Raw genomic sequence first — 22,171 nt, 5'->3', positions numbered from 1 at the left:
TCTAAACAAAAGGTATGCTTAGAGCCACACGTACACAAGATGCCTACTCATTGACCTCAGGCTCAAGGGAGCAATAAAGAACATCCAAAGAGGAACTAATATAACCATATAACAATATAAGGCGAGTGACACCTGGAAGAATGGAATAAATGAGTATTTGATCATGCGTTGGTACAACCAATCACATTACTGTTAAGGTCTGTCCATGAGGACACTCATGTGCTAAAACCTGTATAATTAAGGTGCAATTTGAACAGCTCGTTGGACATCCTCTCTCAGGTGGCTGAGAAGTGAGATGCTCCCTCTTCACATGTTGGAATTAAAGTCATTGAAATTTATCCAAGGTATCTGTCTGTTGAATCTAGGCTTGTTAAGAGAGGAGAAGGGCGATTCTCCCCATCACACTCCTTAAAACCTACCTCTTTAACCAAGCTTTTGATCAATTGCCGTAATTTTTTCTTATGTGGCTTGGTGTCAAATTTATTTGTTTTGTCTTTTCACACTGTGTGAAGCGCCTTGGGATGTTTTACTACATTAAAGGCTATATAAATAAAAGTTGTTGTTGTTCATAGAGGCCATCTATTAGTGAAATCAGGGATCATGGTATATGGAAAAATGTGTTAGTTCAAAAGATAAAGATCAAAAAGATATTATTATAACACATTTTTGCTAATTTTTGTGTTGAACTCCAACATTAACAAAGAACATTACTCCAAGTAATAACTAAATGCTCATGGTCACTTGTCATGGTGATAACTTCAAAATAATAATTGTTAATTCATATGTATTATGATAGGGTTAGAAGCTAAAGTAAGAACTGGTTTACTAAGAATCTAAATTATAGACCATTTATTAAAGTGGCAGTATCCTACACTGTGATGGGAGCTTTTCATATATCATAAAAAATTCATTTGAAAAATGCTTATTTTAAGCTATTTCATTTATTTTCTGATTTAATATGGTCAAATTTAAATTTATGCTTTTTAAAATAAATTTAGCATGTAATTTGTTTTTACTGTACTTCAGACGATCAAACAATTCTTATGCATTTATAATAGACTGACTTTGACTTGCTATATAATCGCCTTTCAGGTATAGGACATAAGATCAATACTCTGGATTGAGCCAGCATTTCATTTATTACAAAGGTCAAAGATTTTTAGTAAAACACAAAGATTTCATTTATAGTAGTCGATCCATCATATTACTGCAAGTCAGCTAAAATGTAAAAAAGGAAATATAAAGTATGATTGAGTTTGGAACAAGAGTGTATAGTTGAAGATAATCAATCTGTTTAGCACTCACATTAGTGGACCATTAAAAAGGGAGGTAAAGTAAAACATGAATTTAAAATTGGCAATTATTTATTGTGTATTTTCCAAAACTTAATTTCGAAATTATAATCAGAAATGTTACACTTGAAACAGCTTAATAAATTCATACATTTTTTTGAAGTGTTTGTTATTGAAAGCACTTAACATGATATTAACCTACTCTTTTTCTTCTTAGGCAGTCCCCCGGAGTCGAGGAGACTTGCTTCCACACTAAAATGAGTTCGAAGGTGACTGATGACAGGACCCGAACTTTATCTTAAAGGGTGGATGACACCAGTGCTTGAATTCTTTTAATGTGTGTTGGCTGTTGCACACCAGCCACCACACGGACTTGACAGTCAAGGTCTTGGTCCAATGGCACGGGGATCCAAGATGATTGGAGACCAGGCTCTGCTGCATGGGCCTAGCACACACACACATACACATATTCCTATTGACCCCCTCCCTCCCTCCTTCAGGCCTTACCCACCACCCCCCCCCCCCCCACCATTTTCAGAGATTGCAGTGTAGGTGAGCGCACCAATCTCTGAGCAGCCTGCTTATCGGTCCGTGGAATACTGACACTGTACCCCAGACCCCAGCACACTGCTCTCCATGCGCTAGCCCCACTGTGCTTTTTCCACTCTCACCAGCTGCCCACGCTTTGGTCATTGGTTCTTTACTAGTGACGTGCATTCTGGTCTCATGACCCGCTCTTCCTGCTGGACCATGCTGTACCTCCCCTAAGTCCCTACTAATATACTATCAGCATTATGTAAAGCAATAGGGGGAGAGATTGGGGGACAGGGGGAAATGGGGTGGAGGCTGAGGCAGCCAAACAGGTAGCTTCAATTCTGGAGACAAAGATCAGTGAATTCAATGGAAATATTGTTGAAGGTGAGTTGAAGGGAAAAGGAATGAGAAGTCAGAGCAGGTGGTTTGTGTTCGAGAAAAGAGAATCAATTTTCAATTAGTGCCAAAAACAGGTGTGACGTTCGTGGAGTGGATGTGTCACCTTCCCATTTGTGGCGGAGTAAGGCCTCAGCCATTTAGAGGACTAGGTGTATCTAACATGTTGTGGGTGAGCTCCGGGTGCCTAGTTTCTGCCCTGCCCGCTCACCCATCACCCCTCTGCTCACTGACCTACATTGGCTTCCGGTTAAGCAACGCCTTGATTTCAAAATTCTCATCCTTGTTTTCAAAACCCTCTATGGCCTCGCCCTTCCCTATCTCTGGAATCTCCTCCAGCCCCACAACCCCCCGAGATATCTGCGCTCCTCTAATTCTGCCCTCTTGAGCATCCCTGCTTATAATCGCTCAACCATTGGTGGCCATGCCTTCAGTTGCCTGGGCCCTAAGCTCTAGAACTCTATGCCAAAACCTTGCCACCTCTCTATCGCTCCTTCCTCCTTCAAGACGCGTCTTAAAACCTAGCTCTTTGACCAACCTTTTGGTCACCTGCACTAATTTACTACTTATGCGGTGTCAAATTTTTTACCTTATAATAGTCCTGTGAAGTGTCTTGGGATATTTCACTACATTAAAGATGCTATATAAATACAAGTTGTTATTGTTGTTACTGCAGCTGGTCAATTCTGGGAGGATGAGAAATCAGCTGGCTCCCATGCTGAGCTGGATAGCAGGCCATATCCGGCCATTGCCTGAGTGGCCTCCTGGGTCCCTTTAAATACCATTGGCTAGGCCATTCAAGACCTGGTACAAATGGCTGGAGCGCGCTCTGCCCACTTATACATGTAAATTGCAATCCATGTCCTACAACCAGTGCGAACCCCTATTTGGATAGTTCAGCATTTCTTCTGCCTGGTTAGGCCGTTCAATGACAGTACGTGCAATCTAGAAGCCTGGAGTAATAATCCAGAGAATCTGAGTTCAAATCCTACCATTACAGTTTGAGAATTTTTTTAAAATCTGGAAATAAAAAGCTGGTATAAGTAAAGGTGACTGTGAAGCTGTTGAATTGTTATGAATACCCAATTGGTTTATTAATGTCCTTTAGGGAAGGAAACCTCTCTCATATGTGACTCCAGTCCCACAACAAATTGGTTGACTCTTAAATTCCCTCTGAATGTTCTAGATAGCAATTCAGTTATTTCAAACCACTTATCAGCTGCTCAAGAAGGTGGTCCATTCTTAGGGCAACCTGAGATAGGCGACAATGCTCACATCCGGGCAATGAATAAAAAAGTGTATTTTTTTAAACATTGGTACAAATGGGCATACTCTCTCCATTTGTACCTGAAAATTGCAAACAGTATCTTACAACTAGCATAGGATCCCAATTTGCATTTTTAATCAGTCTTTTGTCTGCTCTTCCATTGACTTTAAAATTCCCTGGTTTCTGGAGAGGTCCCAGTGGACTGGAAAACCACAAATGTAATACCCCTACTTAAGAAAGGAGGGAGACAGAAAGCAGGAAACTAGACCAGTTAGCTTAACATCTGTCATTGGGAAATGCTGGAGACCATCATTAAGGAAGTAGTAGCAGGACATTTAGAAAATCATAGTACAGTCAAGCAGAGTCAGCATGGATTTATGAAAGGGAATCAAGTTTGACAAATTTGCTGGAGTTCTTTGAGGATGCAATGGATAGGGTGGATAAAGGAGAACCAGTAGATGTGGTGTATTTTGATTTCCAGAAAGCATTTCAGAAGGTGCCACATAAAAGGTTACTGCACAAGATAAAAGTTCACAGTGTTGGGGTAATATATTAGCATGGATAGAGGACTGGCTAATTAACAGAAAACAGAGAGTCTGGATAAATGGGTCATTTTCAGGTTGGCAAACTGTAACTAGTGTGGTGCCACAGGGATCAGTGCTGGGGTCTCAGTTACTTACAATTTATATTAATGATTTGGATGAAGGGATAGGGTGTAACGTAATCAAATTTGCTGATGATACAAAGATAGGTGGGAAAGCAAGTTGTGCGGATGATGCAAAGAATTTACAAAAGGATATAGACAGGCTAAGTTAGTGGGCAAAAATTTGGCAGATGGTGTATAATGTGGTAAAATGTGAAGTTATTCACTTTGGTAGAAAAAATAAAAAAATAAATTATTATTTAAATGGGGAGAGGTTACAAAATGCTGCACTACAGAGGGATCTGGGGGTCCTTGTGCATGAAACACAAAAAGTTAGTGTGCTGGTACAGCATGTAATCAGGAAGAGAAATGGAATGTTGGCCTTTATTGCAAGGGAGATGGAGTATAAAAGCAGGGAAGTCCTGCTTCAACTGTACAGGGCGTTGGTAAGACCACACCTGGAGTACTGTGTACAGTTTTGGTCTCCTTATTTAAGGAAAGATATACTTGCATTGGAGGCAGTTCAGAGAAGGTTCACAAGGTTGATTCCTGAGGTGAAGGGTTGTCATATGAAGAAACGTTGAGCAGGTTGGGCTTATACTCATTGGAATTTAGAAAACTGAGAGGGCTTAATGAAACATATAAGATTCTGAGGGGGCTTGACAGGGTAGATGCAGAGAGGATGTTTCCCATTGTGGGGAATCTAGAACTAGGGTCAATAGTTTCAGAATAAGGGGTCGTCCATTTAAAACGGAGATGAGGAGGAATTTCTTCTCTCAGAGGGTCGGGAATCTTTGGAATTCTCTACCCCAGAGAGCTGTGGAGGTTGGGTCATTGAATATATTCAAGGCGGATTTAGACAGATTTTTGAATGATAAGGGAGCCAAGGGTTATGGGTAACAGACAGGAAAGTGGAGTTAAGGTCAAGATCAGATCAGCCATGATCTTATTAAATGGCAGAGCAGGTTCGAGGGGCCAAATGGCCTACTCCTGCTCCTATTTCTTATGTTCTTATGAAATAAAAACTAGGAGAGATGTAAAACAGACTGCTGATTTCCTATCACCCATTTTGCACTATCGCACAAAATCAAAATGACTCCCTGTGAGGTATAACTAATTCCTGAATCTCTAGCTTTTTTTGCAACTTATTTTGTATTTAGAATCCTGTTCTGCAAACACAGTTTTAAGTTAATCTGATAATTTCCACATTATCCATGTTGTCCAGTTTTTAAAGACCTACTTCATGTTACTTCTTGTTCTTCTATTCTTTAATGAAAACCACATCCACTTCAACTATGTCAAAATGTTGTCTGCCATTTCTTACCCCATCTGCTTAGTTTTTAGGGTCTATTTTGAATAGTAATAATTTTCCTGTCTTGGTGACCTCCTCTCATAGCCTAGTGTCATCTGAATATTTTGTTAAAATAACACCACATTATTTATAAACAGTGTCAGCAGTAGAGAAGTCTGAGTATACTCCTGGGAGCACTCCTAGCATCAGAGCCTTGACTATTAATCATTGCTTTGTGCTTTTGATTGCCAAGCCAATTATTGATCTCAGCTAACTTGCCATTAACTTTCCTCTGACCTTCTCTCGCACAATGCCACATACTCAATGTAAGACATCAACAAATAAAGTACAGTGTGAACGCAGGGTATATTTCAGTCACGAACCTTACGCTCCAGCGCACGTATCAGAAAATCATGGGTGTGCTGTCTGTGAATTTTTAATATGCACTGACGGCAAGTCAGGTTTCGCCTTCGTGTGTACTCAGAAAATTGGATCCACAATGTAAGCTGACTGAATCTTATATGTGCAGTACCGAGGAGGTGCTGAATTAGAGAAATTTACAGCACAGAAGGTGGCCAAAAAAGAGCTATCCATTCTAATCCCACTTTCTAGCTTTTGGTCCGCAGCCTTGTAGGTTATGGCACTTCAGGTGCATATCTAACTACTTTCTAAATGTAATGAGGGTTTCTGCCTCTACCATCCTTTCAAGCAGTGAGTTCCAGACCCCCACCACCTCTGGGTGAAAAAGGTTCTCCTCAACTCTCCTTTAATCCTTCTACCAATTACTTGAAATCTATGCCCCCATGTTATTGACCCCTCTGCTAAGGGAAATAGGTCCTTCCTATCCACTCTATCTAGGCCCTTCGTAATTTTATACACTTCAATTAAGTCTCCCCTCAGCCTCTTCTGCTCCAAAGAAAACAACCCCAGCCTATCCAAACTTTCCTCATAGCTAAAATTCTCCAGTACTGGCAACATCCTCGTAAATCTCCTCTGTACCCTCTCTAGTGCAATCACATTTTTCCTGTAATGTGGTGACCAGAACTGTACTCTAACTAATAAACAAGAAGATATATGCTAGCAACATAGATTATTGAATAAATCTACTTCAATGACAGCATCATTTTTGTCAAGCACATAGGTAACATTAACACAGAGTCAGGAGGTCGTAGGTTCAAACTCCCTCCGGAGACTTGAGCACATGATCCAGGCTGACACATCAGTGCAATACTGAGGGAGTGCTGCTCTGTTGGAGGTGCTATCTTTTGGATGAGACGTTAATCCGAGGCCCCCGTCTGTGCTCCCAGGGGGCTGTAAAAGATCCCATGGCACGATTCGAAGAAGAGCAGATGAGTTCTCCCCAGTGTCCTGGCCAATATTTATCCCTCAACCAACATCACTACAACATGATCTGGTCATTTATCTCATTGCTGTTTGTGGGAGCTTGCTGTGCACAAATAGGCTGTCACACTTCCTACAATACAACCATGACTACACTTCAAAAAGTACTTCATTAGCTGTAAACGCTTTGGACATCCTGAGATCGTGAAAGGTGTCCATAAAATGGGCCCAATAATAATGATAATTTTAGACCTCTATATATGTCAAAAAGGTTCCTCCTGTAACTTTAGCAGAAGATCAGCTGAAGCTCCAGAAAAATGGCTTGATGATTGATTACACGGTTTGTCCAGGGTTTTAGCCAATTTGCAACCAAGTTACAGCAGGAGATTGGGAGAGCCGCCCCAACCCTTCACCCCCCCACCCCAACCCTCCCCCTCCCACACCCCAGCCCAGCCCAGAAGGTCCATGCTTTGATAACTAATCTCAAACACAGGCATTCATTTTAAATGGGAAAATGCCTCGGCTAAAATAGCAACGGTATGTTGAACCTTGTGGTGAACATTTGTTTAGTAATGTCACTAACAGTCATTTCTACAGTTTAATGATTTGAATTTCTTCATAACACTAGCCTTCAATGACCTCTGCATCTGTACTTGGTTCCTGAGTCAGTTTGAATGGAGACAAAATTTATTTACAGCCTTGCAATTACACCACTGGATTTATTTTAAGTTCCATTAAAATAGTAGAAAAAATAATTTTGTGTGTATTAACCATTTGAACACTGTATCCCATGGGCATAATTCCAAATCCAATGATGAGGTTATCAACAGTTGTGTCATGCCCTGTTCCTTTCTGATGGTTTTATGAAAGGGAAATTGTGTTTGACAAATTTGCTGGAGTTCTTTGAGGATGTAATGAGCAGTGTGGATAAAGGGGAACCAGTGGATGTAGTGTATTGGGATTTCCAGAAGGCATTCGATAAGGTGCCACATAAAAGGTGAACAAGATAAGACCTCACAGGGTTGCGGATAAAATAGTAGCATGGATAGAGGATTGGCTAACTAACAGAGAACAGAGAGTTGGGATAAATGGGTCACATGGCAAACTGTAACTTGTGAGGTGCCACAGGGATCAGTGCTGGGGCCTCAACCATTTACAATCTATATTAATGACTTGGATGAAGGGAGCGAGCGTAATGTAGCCAAATTTGCTGATGTTATAAAGATAGGTGGGAAAGCAAGTTGTGAGAAGGATACAAAAGGGATGGAATTCCCCACTGCTGGAAAAGGGGCGCACGCACCCCGTTTCGACTGCTTTTACCGCTGCGGTGGATGAGGTGGCTTCTTGAGCGAAATTCCACTCATTGTCTTTTTTTTCCGGCGGACCGGAAGTCACTCATAATGGGGGTGGCTATGCGGTGGTGAGCACATGAGAGAGCTGGAAGTTGGGGGGATGTAGTGTCCGCCACTGTCAGTCATTAGCATAGCACTGATGATGTCATTATGGCATTATGTCACCATGGCTCTCCCCTTCACTTAAAGGGGAGAGCCTGCGCGATTCTTTAAGTTCGGTCCACTGGGTCACCTAGGAGGGTTTTGGCCGGGCCAACAGCCTGGCACCCAAGGGGGGGTTGCAAGGCTGCCTGCTGGCGGGCATGCCGACCCCAGGGGCATAATTGTCGGCCCGACATGGCAGTCAGCCGACAAAATAAACACGGCAGCCGCGGCAGTGTGTCCTCCCCTTTAATGGGAGCTGCACCGCCATTTTAGAAGGCCACCGTCTGAAGAAAGTAGCCTTTGGCACCGGCGGAATTTCATCATCAGGGGGGAACATTGGCGGTGCGTACCCTGATGACGCACTTAGGACGCAGTGGAGTGGTGGGGCGGGGTGGGGGGGGGAGCGGTAGCAGGTCATTGTCGGGATAGTGCAGGAGTAAAATTTTGATAATGACAGCCATTACATGAAAAGTCGGTGGCCATTACACTCCGCAGCCTGGCTGCCGATTTCTGGTGGTAACAGGCCTTAAGGAAAGGGACAATTTTGGCTATAAAGAATTTACAAAGGGATATAGATAGGTTAAGTAAGTGGTCAAAAATTTGGCAGATGGAGTATAATGTGGGAAAATGTGAGGTTATCCACTTTAATAGGAAGAATAAAAAAGCAAATTATTATTTAAAAATGGAGAGCGATTACAAAATGCTGCGGTACAGAGGGGCATGGAGCACTATGGGGCCGAAATTGACCCTTTTTTTAAAGAGGCGGTAATGGGGAGAAAATGATTTTCCGTCCAGTCGGGGTGGACTCTATGACGATCAGAACATTGCCTTCTTGCTTTTTTGAGGCGGAGAACATGACGTTATTAGTGCACACACCACCTGGTCCTCGCCCGGAAGCGACAGTGCCCTCGACAGCTTCGCGTGATGAGAACCTGCCCGTGGCTGGGCAGCACCTTCGCCCTTAAAGCGGAGGGCATACCGTCTCGGCTGCTATTTTATTTTGATTGTCGGCCCGACAATGGCAGGATTGGTTCAGCCGGGTCACTAACAGGCAGCCTGACACCCCCTTTTGTGTGCCGGCCCACTGGACCAGCCGAAGCCCTCCCTGGTGGCCCAGTGGCCGCCAAGTAGGCCTCGCCCTTTCCCTCCCCTTTAAGTGAAGGGGAGGGTCATTGCTAAGCATCAGCGTAACGTGGCCCTGATGACATCGCCCACCTTCTGCCCCACTCCCGACTCGCTTCCGCCCCTCTGCAGCCCCAAACAGTGCCCCAATGATTTTTCCGCAGAGGGCAATTTCCCTCTATTCCTCGCCCCAACGATTGGGATGGTAATTCACCAAACAATTTTAAATATCCGCCCCAAAAGGGGGGAAGCCCCTAAAAGTTAGTATGCGGGTACAGCAAATAATTAGGAAAGCAAATGGAATGTTGGCCTTTATTACAAGGGGCTTGGAGTATAAAAATGGGGAAGTCTTGCTACAACTTTGCAGATTAGTGAGCCCACACCTGGAGGACTGTGTACAGTTTTGGTCTCCTTATTTAAGGAGGGATATACTTGCATTGGAGGCAGTTCAGAGAAGGTTCACAAGGTTGATTCCTGAGATGAAGAGGTTGTCTTATGAAGAAAGGTTGCACAGGTTGGACCTATATTCCTTGGAGTTTAGAAGAATGAGAGGTGATCTTATTCAAACATATAAGATTCTGAGGGGGCTTGACAGGGTAGATGCAAAGAGGATATTTCCCCTCGTGGGGGAATCTAGAACTAGGGGGCATAGTTTGGGAATAAGGAGTTGCCCATTTAAAATGGAGATGATGAGGAATTTTTTCTTTCAGAGGGTTGTGAGTGTTTGGAATTCTCTGCCCCAGAGAGCTGTAGAGGCTGGGCATTGAATATATTTAAGGTGGAGATAGACAGATTTTTGTACTACAGGGGAGTCAAGAGTTATGGGGAGAGGGCAGAAAAGTGGAGTTGAGGCCAGGATCAGATCAGCCATGGTATTGAATGGTGGAGCAGGCTCGAGGGGCCAAATGGCCCACTCCTGCTCCTATTTCTTATGTTTTTCGATTTCTGTCAAATAATACCTAAATAGTCTTGCTGACTTTAGCAATCTTCTTAATATTTAAAAAAAAAAGTAAAAGAAAGACTAGCATTTAAAAGCGCCTTTTAAAACCTCAGGATTTCCCAAAATGCTTTACAGCCAATTAAGAACTTTTAAAGTGTAGATACTGTTGCAATGTATGAAATGCAGCAGCCAATTTGGGATACAAATATGTTGAACCTTTTGTTGAACAATTGTTTGAATTTTAAAAAATTCTGGGCATTACACTTTCAGAAGGATATCAAGGCCTTGGACAGGGTGCTGAAGAGATTTACTCGGATGGTGCCAGGGATGAGGGACTTCAGTTATGTGGCAAGACTGGAGAAGCTGGGGATGTTCTCCTTGGAGTAGAAAACGCGAAGAGGAAATTTGATCGAGGTGTTCAAAATCATGAACAGTTTTGATCGAGTAAATAATGAAAAACTGTTTCCAGTGGCAGAAGGGTCAGTAACCAGAGGACACAGATTTAAAGTGATTGTTAAAAGAACCAGAGGCGACATGAGGAAACATGTTTTTACTCTGTGAGCTGTTGTGACCTGGACTGCACTGCCTGAAAGGGTGGTGGAAACAGAGTCAATAGTAACATTTGTAACAAAATTGGATAAATGCTTGAAGGGAAAAAAATACAGGGCTATGGGGAAAGAGCAGGGTAGTGCGATTAATTGGATCGCTCTGCCAAAGAGCCAGCACAGGCACAATGGGCCGAATGGCCTCCTTCCTGTGCTGTATCATTTTATGACTCTATCTATGATTCTAGTTTTGGTCTCCCCCACAAGTGGAAATATCTTCTCGACATCTACTCTATCAAACCCCTTCATAATTTTAAGGACCTCTGTTATTCCTCAGCCACCTCCGATCTAGAGAAATGAGCCCTAGCCTGTTCAACCTTTCCTGATAAATATAACCTTTCTGTTCCGGTATCATACTTGTAAATCTTTATTGCACCTTCTCCCGTGCCTCTATATCCTTTTTATCAGAACTGTGCTCAAAGTTTGGTCTAACCAAGGTTTGATACAAGTTTAACATACCTTCTCTACTTTACAAGTGTATCCCCCTAGAAATGAACCCCGGTGCTCCATTTGCATTTTCTATGGCCTTATTAACCTGCGTCATTACTTTTACTGATTTGCGTATCTGTACCCCAGATCCCTTTGCTCCTCTACCCCATTTCGACTCTTATTATCCAAGAAGTATGTGTCCTCCTTACTCTGCAGGCTCGAGGGACCAAATGGCCTACTCCTGCTCCTATTTCTTATGTTCCTACCAAAATGTAACATCTCGCACTTATTTATATAGAAATTATTTTGTCAATTACATGGCCATTGTAAGAAGATAAGAAATAAGAGCAGGTGCAGGCCATACAGCCCATTGAGCTTGCTCTGTCATTCATGAACTGCTACATCAACTCCACTTCCCACCCTATCCCCATATCCCTTGATTTCCTTAGTGCGCAAAAATCTATTGATCTCAGCCTTGTTTATACTCAACGACTGAGGATCAACAGTCATCTGGAGTAGAGAATGCCAAGGATTCACAACCCTCTGATTGAAGAAATGTCTCCTCATCTCAGTCCTGTAGGTAGTCTATAATGGGTTTTTCACTCCTGCAACAAGGTTGACATTAGCATTTCAAAAGGGTGAGGCAAGCACTCCAGACTTGGTGGGATCGTGGTCATCCAGTTCATACGAGGCTGGTCAATTTACAAAACTGTCGACATGGTACAGCCTGTTAACCCTTTAACTGTTAGCTTATTTTAAGTTAAAGGATGCATTTATTTGTACTGTAAAAATGGCTGCCCTTTGTCTCTGATTGGTCCCTTTGGAGGATACGCCACACCCTGAAGTTTCTCTGGAATGTGTAACTGGAACCGCCCATCCCAAGGTCTCACTGACTTCGCAAATTGTAACTTTGACTTCCGGAAGCCACAGAGGATAGATCTCCCCAGAAGCCACCAAGTGCCAGCCAAAGTCTTTTACCCCAGCGCAAGTTCCTTGCTCCCCAGCGCAAATGCTGCCTCCCCCAGCCAAAGTCCCTTGCCCCCCCCAGCGCAAGTGCTGCCTCCCGCAGCCAAAGTGCCTTAGCCCAGCGCAAGTGCTGCATCCCCCAGCCGAAGTGCCTTAGCTCAGTGCAAGCACTGCATCCCGCAGCCGAAGTCCCTCCTTACACCAGCGCAAGTGCATAACATTACCCGCCCCCCCATCCCACCCCCACCATAGATGGGGCATTGTGTACAGATTGTTAACAGGTTTATTGGGTATGAAGTGAATAGTGACAGTGTCGTGACTTCTGGATTTCATCCACTCCAACGATGTCCCTTGTAGGGGGTTGTAAGAATATGATCCATCTTCCCCGAGTTCCCTCTCTCCCCTCCGATCCACCCTATCCATGTCTCTCTCTTCCGCCCCACCTCCATGCCCCCCACTCCCAAGGTTCTCTCTCTCTCCCACTCCAGGCCTTCTCTCTCCCACCACCACGCTCTCTCTCTTCCCCCCCCAGACCCTCTCTCCCTCCCTCCATCACACCACAGGGTCTCTCTCCCCCACCGCCTAGATTCTCTCTCTCTTCCCCCCCCCCAGACTCACTCTTCCTCCCTCCCACCCCAGGCTCTTTCCGCCAGTCCCCTACCCCAAAGTCTCCACCCCCCAGGCTCTCTCTCTCCCCCCGCCCCATGCCCTCTCTCTTCCCTCCCCCATGCTCTCTCTCTCCCCCCCACTCTTTCTCTCTCTCCCTCCGCCACCCCACCCACGCTCTCTCTCTCTGGGCTGCGTGCTTGGGTCGGGGCCGCTTGGGTCAGGGCCGCTCGGGGCTTTGGGGGCTGGGGGCCGCTCGGGACTTGGGGGTCGGGGCTCGGGGGTCGGCGCTTGGGGATTGGGGCTCGGGGCCACTCGGGGGTTGGGGCCACTCGGGGGTTGGGGCCGCTCGGGTCGGGGCCACTCGGGGCTCGGGGCTCAGGGCTCAAGGCCACTCGGGTCAGGGCCGCTCGGGTTGGGGCTCGGGGCTCGGGGCTCTGGGTCACTCGGGTCGGGGCCACTCGGGGCTCAGGGCTGGGGGCTCGGGGCTCTGGGCCGCTCGGGGGTCGGGGCTCAGTGGGCAACGTGGTCAGAATGATTCAGGTTCGGGGGCGCACTTCCAGTCCGGGTGGAAGGATCGGGGGCGGGGACACCACAGCAAAAGCACAATACAAATAGTCACTTCATGAGTTAAATGCATTCTTCCTGAAGGTCTGAATACAGAATCCACTCCCAAGTGACTGATGTATTGACTCCTCAGGAAATCAGTCACTTTTAAACTAGCTTCTCCTGTTCTTGCTGGGCCAAGACCTCATGCATTAACTTTTGCTGTCTCTTCTTCTTCTGCTGTCTCTTCTTCTTCTGCTGTCTTTTCTTCGCCATCGCCAGACATAGCAAATAGATCACAATGATCAATTGGATTATGACAGCACATGAGACACGATTCTTATCCAAGGATTTATCTCAACTGTAGTTTCCGAATTCCATAATTATTTCCACCATGAGACAATTTTAATGTTTTGTAAGTCTTTCCTCGCTTCATTTTGTCTTTGTTTTAAGCCCCACAATACATGCTGGGTTACATCAAGATCATTCAGCAATTTAGTTATTATAGCCTGAACTTCGGGTTCAAGTAAATCTACATTATAGCCAAACTTATGAACAAATTCTTCCATGTTCAAATTAGAGAGTGGGTCTGATACATCGATACCAGTTTCCTTTCCTAGGTGAAAGGGTTACAGGATCCTATGTCCTATCAATAGCACATGAGCAGGCTCAATACAAAATGTTGGTTGTATAACTGGGCGTGTCAAATTTAAAACTGAGATGAGGAGAAATTTCTTCTCTCAGAGGGTTGTAAATCTATGGAATTCTCTGCCCCACAGAGCTGTGGAGGCTGGGTCATTGAATATATTTAAGGTGGAGAAAGACAGAATTTTGAGTGCTATGTGAATAAAGGGTTATTGGGAGCGGGCAGGGAAGTGGAGCTGAGTCCATGATCAGATCAATCACAATCTTATTGAATGGCGAAACTGGCTCGAGGGGCCAGGTGGCCTACTCTTCCTATTTCTTATGTTCTTATGTAAATTATTTCCATTAATAAAAGATTTTACAATTGTGGTTACACAATACATTCCATTCCCTTTATAATCAGATTTAACAACTCCATGGGCTAGATTTTACACTTTTGTGCTGATTGCCCAAAAATGGGTGTTATTTCTGGCGTGGGTGGTAAAAATGGATTTTCAGATTGCAGGCTTGTCGCCCATTCTCAAAGCCCCTAGTCTCCATTTTTGAAATTGAGCATTACCACGAGCGATATGAAATGGGCATTAGCGTTAAATCTCTCTGACCTTCTGCCGTACTGTGTCACCGTTTTTAGCAACGGCATGGCAACGCTCATTTCCCACGATTCAGGAGGTCAAGGGTCATCATTACATGGGCAGAAGAGGAGACAGAGAGAGAGGGAGCAGAGAGGGACTGAAAGCATGTGTGGGCGTGGTGTGTGCTTGTTTGGCTGTTGTGGGAGGCACCAGGGGGATTCACCAGCAGCAAGAAGCTTACCAAGCACCAAGTTTTTGGCACCAAGTTTTTGTCCAACAAATAATATATAACATGGAAGGGATGGAGGAGGCCCTGGAGTTGGTAGCCAGGAACACTGGTGGCAGAGGGCTCCCAGTGGTCCCGGAGCGTGGCACTGCACCCCAAGATGCAGCACCCTCATTGCCAACCACACATGAGAGCTAGCAGCAACATCGTGCTTCTGGCTCAGAGCACATTCCCACCTCGGGACCGTCCGCTCCCGTATCAGTCCAAGCAGCAGTTTGTCCATCATCCTTCCCCCCCCCACCGCCACAATAAAGCATTGCCTCAGGAGCTCCTCGGCCAGGCGGCTTGGAGTCAGGAGGGGAAGAGGAAGAGGTAGAGGTGGGGAGGAGAAGCCGGGGAGGGGGGGGTACAGGGAAGGGATGGTTTTTACAGAAATACTTATGATTTCAACAAATGTTCGGTTTAAATGTTATTTAGTTAACAAAATCTTGTTGCGCATTGGCTCAGATAGCCACACTGTTACATGCTGGTGATTCCTTAACATCAAAGGTTATAATTACACTTAACTTCAATCAACTTAAACTTTAACTGTCATCAAGGTGATGCCCATCATTGATGTATGACCTGCACACCCAGCAGTGTATCAACCTTGTAAATACCACCAATGTTCTTTCAGGCAAAATGCTCATTGATGAGCTCCTGACCATATGAGTCTTGCAGCTATCATGCCACCACGGGCCCTTTCATGTGGTCTACAGTGGAATGGGGGCATGGCTTCAGTGTCAGCCTGATTGTCTGGCCCGATGTCAGCATCTGCCTCCTCGTCCTCCTCTTCCTCTCTCTGGTGAGGTGGACTGTCAGACGCATCAGGCAATTTTTATCCCCTCCTGATAGCCAAGTTGTGCAGCATGGAGCACACCACCACGAATTGAGCTACCTGCTTAGGGTGGTATTGGAGCTCGCCTCCTGAGTGATCCCGGCATCTAAAGCGCTCCTTAAGCATTCCAATGATTTTCTCCACGATATTGCGAGTGACTCTGTGGCTCTTGTATCGCCTCTCGACTTCAGTGTGTGTCACGTAGGGGGGCTCATCAGCCAGGTAGCGAGGCCATATCCTTTGTCATCCACATTGACCTTGTGGCTGATTGTTAAACAAGTCAGATACAGTGCTCTCACGCAGGGTGTGAGCATCATGGATGCTGCCCGGAAATTTAGCATTCATTGCCATAATAATTTGCTCGTGGTCGACAACCAGTTGGACCTTCAGTGAATGGAATCCCTTGCGGTTCCTGAAAACCTCTGCATCCTGAAAAGGTGCCCGTATCATGATGTGCGTACAGTCTATTGCTCTCTGCACCTTGGGGAAGTTTGCAATTCTGGAGAATCCTAGAGCCCTCTCAGTCTGAGCCTCCCTGGTCATTGGGAAACTGATAAAGTCCATCCTGTGATCGTACAGAGCTTCAGTGACCTGTCTAATGCAATAATGTGTGGAATGCTGATACAGACCACAAATGGCGGCAGCTGAGGCCTGAAAAGAACTCAATGTGTAGAACGACAGTGCCGTGGTGACTTTGATCTCGATGGACAGTGCAGTACTGATGGTGCTGGCAGGCTGCAGTTCTCCCCTTATTCGGCCGCCTGAGGAAAAGAGTGTTCGAAGACTAGGCCCTCAAATCTACCACCAAGCTCAGGGTCTTCAAGGCTGTAGTAATACCTGCCCTCCTGTATGGCTCAGAGGCATGGGCGATGTACAGAAGACAGCTCAAGTCGCTGGAGATATATCACCAACGATGTCTCTGCAAGATCCTACAAATCCCCTGGGAGGACAGGTGCACCAACATCAGTGTCCTCGTCCAGGCTAACATCTCCAACATTGAAGCACTCACTGTACTCGATCAGCTTCGCTGGGCAGGCCACATAGTTCGCATGCCAGACGCGAGACTTGTAAAGCAAGTGCTCTATGAAGAGCTCCTTTATGGCAAACAAGCCAAAGGTGGGCAGTGGAAACGTTACAAGGACACCCTCAAAACCTCCCTGATAAAGTGCGACATCACCACTGACACCTGGGAGTCCCTAGCCAAAGACCGCCTCAGTGGAGAAATTGCATCCGGGATAGCGTTGAGCACTTTGAGTCTCACCGCCGAGAGCATGCAGAAATCAAGCGCAGGCAGCAGAAAGAGCATGCGGCAAACCTGTCCCACCCACCCCTTCCCTCAATGACTATTGTCCCACCTGTGACAGAGTCTGTGGCTCTCGTATTGGACTGTTCAGCCACCAAAGAACTCACGTCAGGAGTGGAAGCAAGTCTTCCTCGATTCTGAGGGACTGCCTATGATGATGATGATGAGCTGGCATACCTCACTGATAACCTCTTTGTGGAAGCGCGGTCTCTGAAGGCAGGTGTTATATGACAAGTTGAGGTAAGACCGCTTCTCCCTGTACTTGCGGGCGGTGTAACGTCTGATCCTCCTCATTAGTCTGGCACCTCTTACGTTGGGCACATAATGCTGTGGAGCGTACCTTCTGCTATCTCGAGTCTGCAGCATGTAAGTGGTCATCAAGAGAGAGTGTGAAAGGACAGGCCCCATTCCAATAGCTCTCTTTTCCATCGGTTGGTCACAAGGAATGAATGTCCCAACGAAGACACCTATTAAATTCCAATCGTTCACAGAATGATAAAGATGTTTGTTCAGATGTTCACATCACCTCCAAAGACCTTCAGAGTACATCCGAACTCCCCCGAGGTTGAAGCAGAGCAGCCTTTTAAATGATGCGACATGTGATGTAGAGCACGGCGTCCATAACGCTGTGAGTAGTTCCGGTTAGTTCCACTTTTTCCCGGGCAAGCTTTTTGGGCGAGCGATATTGAAGGCGACATGTGTGCGAGGTGGTGAAAGTGACGCTGGGCAATCTCCTGGGCGTTAGTTTCAGCAAATGTGATCTTTATGACAAAATGAAGTGTCCGGTTGGTATTATTGAATCTCAGTGTTAATTATGTGTGGAAAGTAATGCTGGGCGATATTATGGGCGTTGGTTTCGCCCATTCTGATGATTCCGCTCAAGAAAAGTGGGCGGGCGGTATTATTTTTTCCTGGCGTTACACACATGGGAAAAGTAATATTCGCCGATAAGTGTCCAAAAAATGGGCATCAGTTTCCATTTTGTGGATAAACGGGCGATATCTGGGCGTTATACATCATTTCAGCATTAAAATGGACATTATGTGGGTGTTATGCGTGCAAAAAAATTGGAAAATCTAGCCCACATGTCTTCCTGATGTAGATTGCATGGTACAATTTGCCCTCTTCCCAGATAATCCACATGCTGATCCTTCATGGCCATGTAGTCGATAGGGACAAATTACTATTTCGCTCACTTGCTGACATCCCACCATGTCTGCGAAAATCCACCTATCCGCTCTACTGGCAGAGCCGTTATAGACTACATAAGGAGCATTGTCTCAGTGCACCATTGCTATTTGCGCCCCATACAATATATGTTCAAAGTTTTCTACTCTAAACAGGGAATATCCTTGATGCTTTGGAGTTATGAGAAGGAATTTCAATACTATTCCTACCCCAGTATTTTTTGGTGTCGTTTTTAACTGATACAGGGTACATTATTATAGTTTGATGGTTCAAATCTTCATTTCTCGCACTCTTTCCTACTACATTGTTCCCAAATGCACTGTGCTCACAATAACATCTACCTTCGTATCACTTATACCAATTCGGCCAACAGTAGACTATACCGTCACTTACAGAGTGATTGCTTTCATACAATCTTACAGTTGCAGCCAGTTCTACATTTAACCTTTCCATACTAGGTTTTCCCGGTGCAGGTGTGAGCAGTACTACTTCGAAGGTCACACTTTCACACCACACAATTCCAAAGAGAAGCACCAACACACTTTTCATCTTTCCTCCTTTTTTGTTTTCCTCTGTAAAATAAAATAAACAAAGGTTCACTCTGCATTGGCCCCGACTACACTATCCAGGCCACGCAGATCCGATTGGTTAAAAGAAAAGGTAACTTATTCATTTGTAGAATTTACATGCATGCGCTTGGCATTTATGATTATGCGAAGAGGTTTTGATACCTCCCGGATTTCCTGGAAAGCTTCCCAAAACATAGGGTTTGCTGCTAGACTAACTGGGCCTCTTTCTTTCCAATTTTCCCCAATGTGAAAACCTCACAATGTGAAAGCCTCAGGTGCGGAACGAGACACCCCCCACATAATTTAAAATAACCAGAATTTCATGGTAGCCACAATGAAAGTTTGGTTTGAATAGGTTAATCAACCTCAATAACGCCCATTTATTATTTCAAGAAAATGATAGTAGCCAAATTAAGAAGGCACTGCTTTGTTATAATTTGAATTGATTTAAAACAAAACCACCCATTTTAATTAACTAACTTAACAGCACACAAAGTGTTAAATAGCTTTAACACTCGGCACAGAAGAGCAGGTGGACCTAACCAAGTGGACAGACACTTTTTTTTACATAGACAGGCTTTCACAAAAAAGACAGTCCATGACTTCTCAAATATCCACAGTAGCAAAACCTTGCTACATTTTCAATTTTCTTTGGCTTTGAATAGTTTTCCTGTAATCTGGTTTTATGCATGAACTTTATAAAGTATTTTTTGAATTTGAGTTTTGATGTAGCAAATGATCTGTCAGCAGTTTCACAGTGGCAGCAATAAGTGAAGCTCGCCCCCATTGTTCCAGAAACAATTTTCCTTGAGATAATACAACATGGGTATAACAATTATCACAATTAATCTGCATACTGGAATTTCTATAAAACTTATTACATTTACAATCGCCTTGGCAGATTCAGATACCAGCGCACAAATCAGTATCCTTACAAGCTGAAGTAGTTGAGGTATTTATTTAGAAATTGAAGAAATTAAAGCTTCAGAATTAGGTGAGCAATGGAATTCAATCCTCTTTTAAAGAATTAGAGCTAAACAGTCAGTTTTGTTGCATAAAACTTCTTGATAAATGATTGCAAAAGAGGCCTCTTAATTTGCCATCACTGCAGCACATTCTTCTTCAGATATGAACCTTCATCCAATAGCCAAAAATTGTTTTTTATGTAATATATTGGGCCCAAGTTTGGTGAAAGCTAAGTTCTGCCCAATACCATCCAAAGGACCACTAAGATCCTGACGGTACTTTGGGCGGAAGTTTGATGAAAAAATGTGGGAAAGACCACCAGGTGGCAAAAATGGGCCTTCCACGACAATTCTGGGTGACAGTGGGCGGCGGCTCCCATTCTGGGCGGCAAATGCAATCCTCGGCAAAGTACGGCTGAGGATAGAGTCGGGCCCAGGGAGGGGGGAGGGAACTGATAAAATAAAAAATTTTCAAAACAAAAAAAAAAACACCAGAAATCTTTCAGGGGACCCCGTTCACCTAAATCCCTGCAAAAGAAATAAAGACAAGAAGTGGACCAACCCTCTTTTTGCAGGTCTTCATACTTACCTTTCATGCGGCCCCCACCCGGCAATCTTTTCTCTTGCTGGAGCGGAGGACTGCCTGGACCAAATTGGCAACTCAGCGGACGGGAGGACTCTTGTGGGCGTTGCATGCTGGCACACGTCAGCAGACGGTACCCAGAGCTCTTCTCTCCCTGCTGGTGGGAGGACTCCACCAAACTCACTCGGCAGGGAGACTGCCCAGAAACCAGGGAGACCACTGAGAAAACTCGGCAACAGCGGACGCTAAGTCCACCAATTTCTGGCCCTTTGTCCTTCAGAATTCCAGCCATGCTTTGGCAAAATCAACATTCCTGAATATAACAAATAATTAAGTTGAATGATTAATCAAAACATTGAGAGTACATCCAAACAGCAATTATCCTTCAAACATAGCAACATTTATTTTATTAAAAAAATAGTTCTTCAATGCAATCTCCTACAGAGGTTAATAACACATTCTTATCTGCCAATTTAATACCATTTCCAACATGCAACTAAATACCATGGCTGGCCCCATTTTCTGCCTCAGGGAATCAAATATGGCTGATTATATTGAAGCAGCCATTAGCATTTTAAAACAGCTATCCAACAAAGTCATTGGAAGCTTAATTTCCTGGGCCTGGCTGGAGCTGCATTCCATCTTCCTATAAAGCAACAGTACATTATTTTCAACATTACTTCAGGCATGTTATTTAAATTATGTTAAAACGATTCCTTTCGCAGCTCATTTGCCAAAGGCAACGTCTGACCACAGGACTGGCAGGAATGGTGACAGAACTGGCCTCAGTGCTCCTCAGCTATGGAGGAGAAGGACCAGCCAATGCTCCCATGAATCTATTAAAAGAATACTGCAATGCACGGATGCATACCCAAAAGGGTAGAACCCAACTCTACAGTTATACTGAGCCTTTACTGGTCAGACCACACTTAGGCCGGAATTTTGCCTACGCTGAGAGGGCGGGTTTGGAAGTGGGTCCGCTGTCAAAATGGAAAAGATTTACAGCGGGTCGGCTGCCTGCTGTCAACCTGCCTCCACGTCAGTTTCCCAAGTGTCGGGTCTGTCAGCGCTTTACAGACCCGACACCAAGCGGTGGGGCAGGTAATTGGTATCATTAACAGCTTGTTAAAAGGTACTTAAACAGCATTTTACCAGGTACTTACCATTTTTTCAACTTTTTGATGAGTTTCACGGCACTTGGGGATCACGCCAGGTAAGTCGGTCGGGTTTTCAATGACTCTCCATTATTCTAAATAGGTGCAGCTGCAAATTGGTATAAAAGCTACCATTTCACAGCTGTTCACTTTCCAATTAAAGAAGCTGGAGCCTTTAGGTTTTGGAAGACACTTTAGAGCTTTATGCAATTTGGAAGTGTTTGGAGTAAACTCTCTATCTAGTGTCAACTCCTTGAAGCAACCTCTCTCACCATTGACAGATCACTTCTGTAATCTCAAATTCAGCTGCCATGTATTCCATCAGTATTGATGCCCTTGAAAAAATCTCGCCTTGGTCTTCAGAATCCCACCACGATCAGCCCCAACACCAACATCACCAGGCACAGCAACATCACCAGGCACAGCAACATCACCAGGCACACCAGCAGCAGCACCAACAGCACCAACTGTTGGGGTAAAAAGATTTCTCTTCTTCAAAGGGGATCCCCTGAAATAACTGATCGACACCCACCCATATAGTTAATGTTGCATCTGTCCTCCCAGGGGATTTGTAGGATCTTGCGGAGGCATCGTTGGTGATGTTTCTCCAGCGAC

Source organism: Pristiophorus japonicus, chromosome 7 (assembly GCF_044704955.1).
Source record: "Pristiophorus japonicus isolate sPriJap1 chromosome 7, sPriJap1.hap1, whole genome shotgun sequence".
Taxonomy (NCBI): Eukaryota; Metazoa; Chordata; class Chondrichthyes; family Pristiophoridae; genus Pristiophorus; species Pristiophorus japonicus.
Note: the sequence above shows the minus strand (reverse complement) of the source record.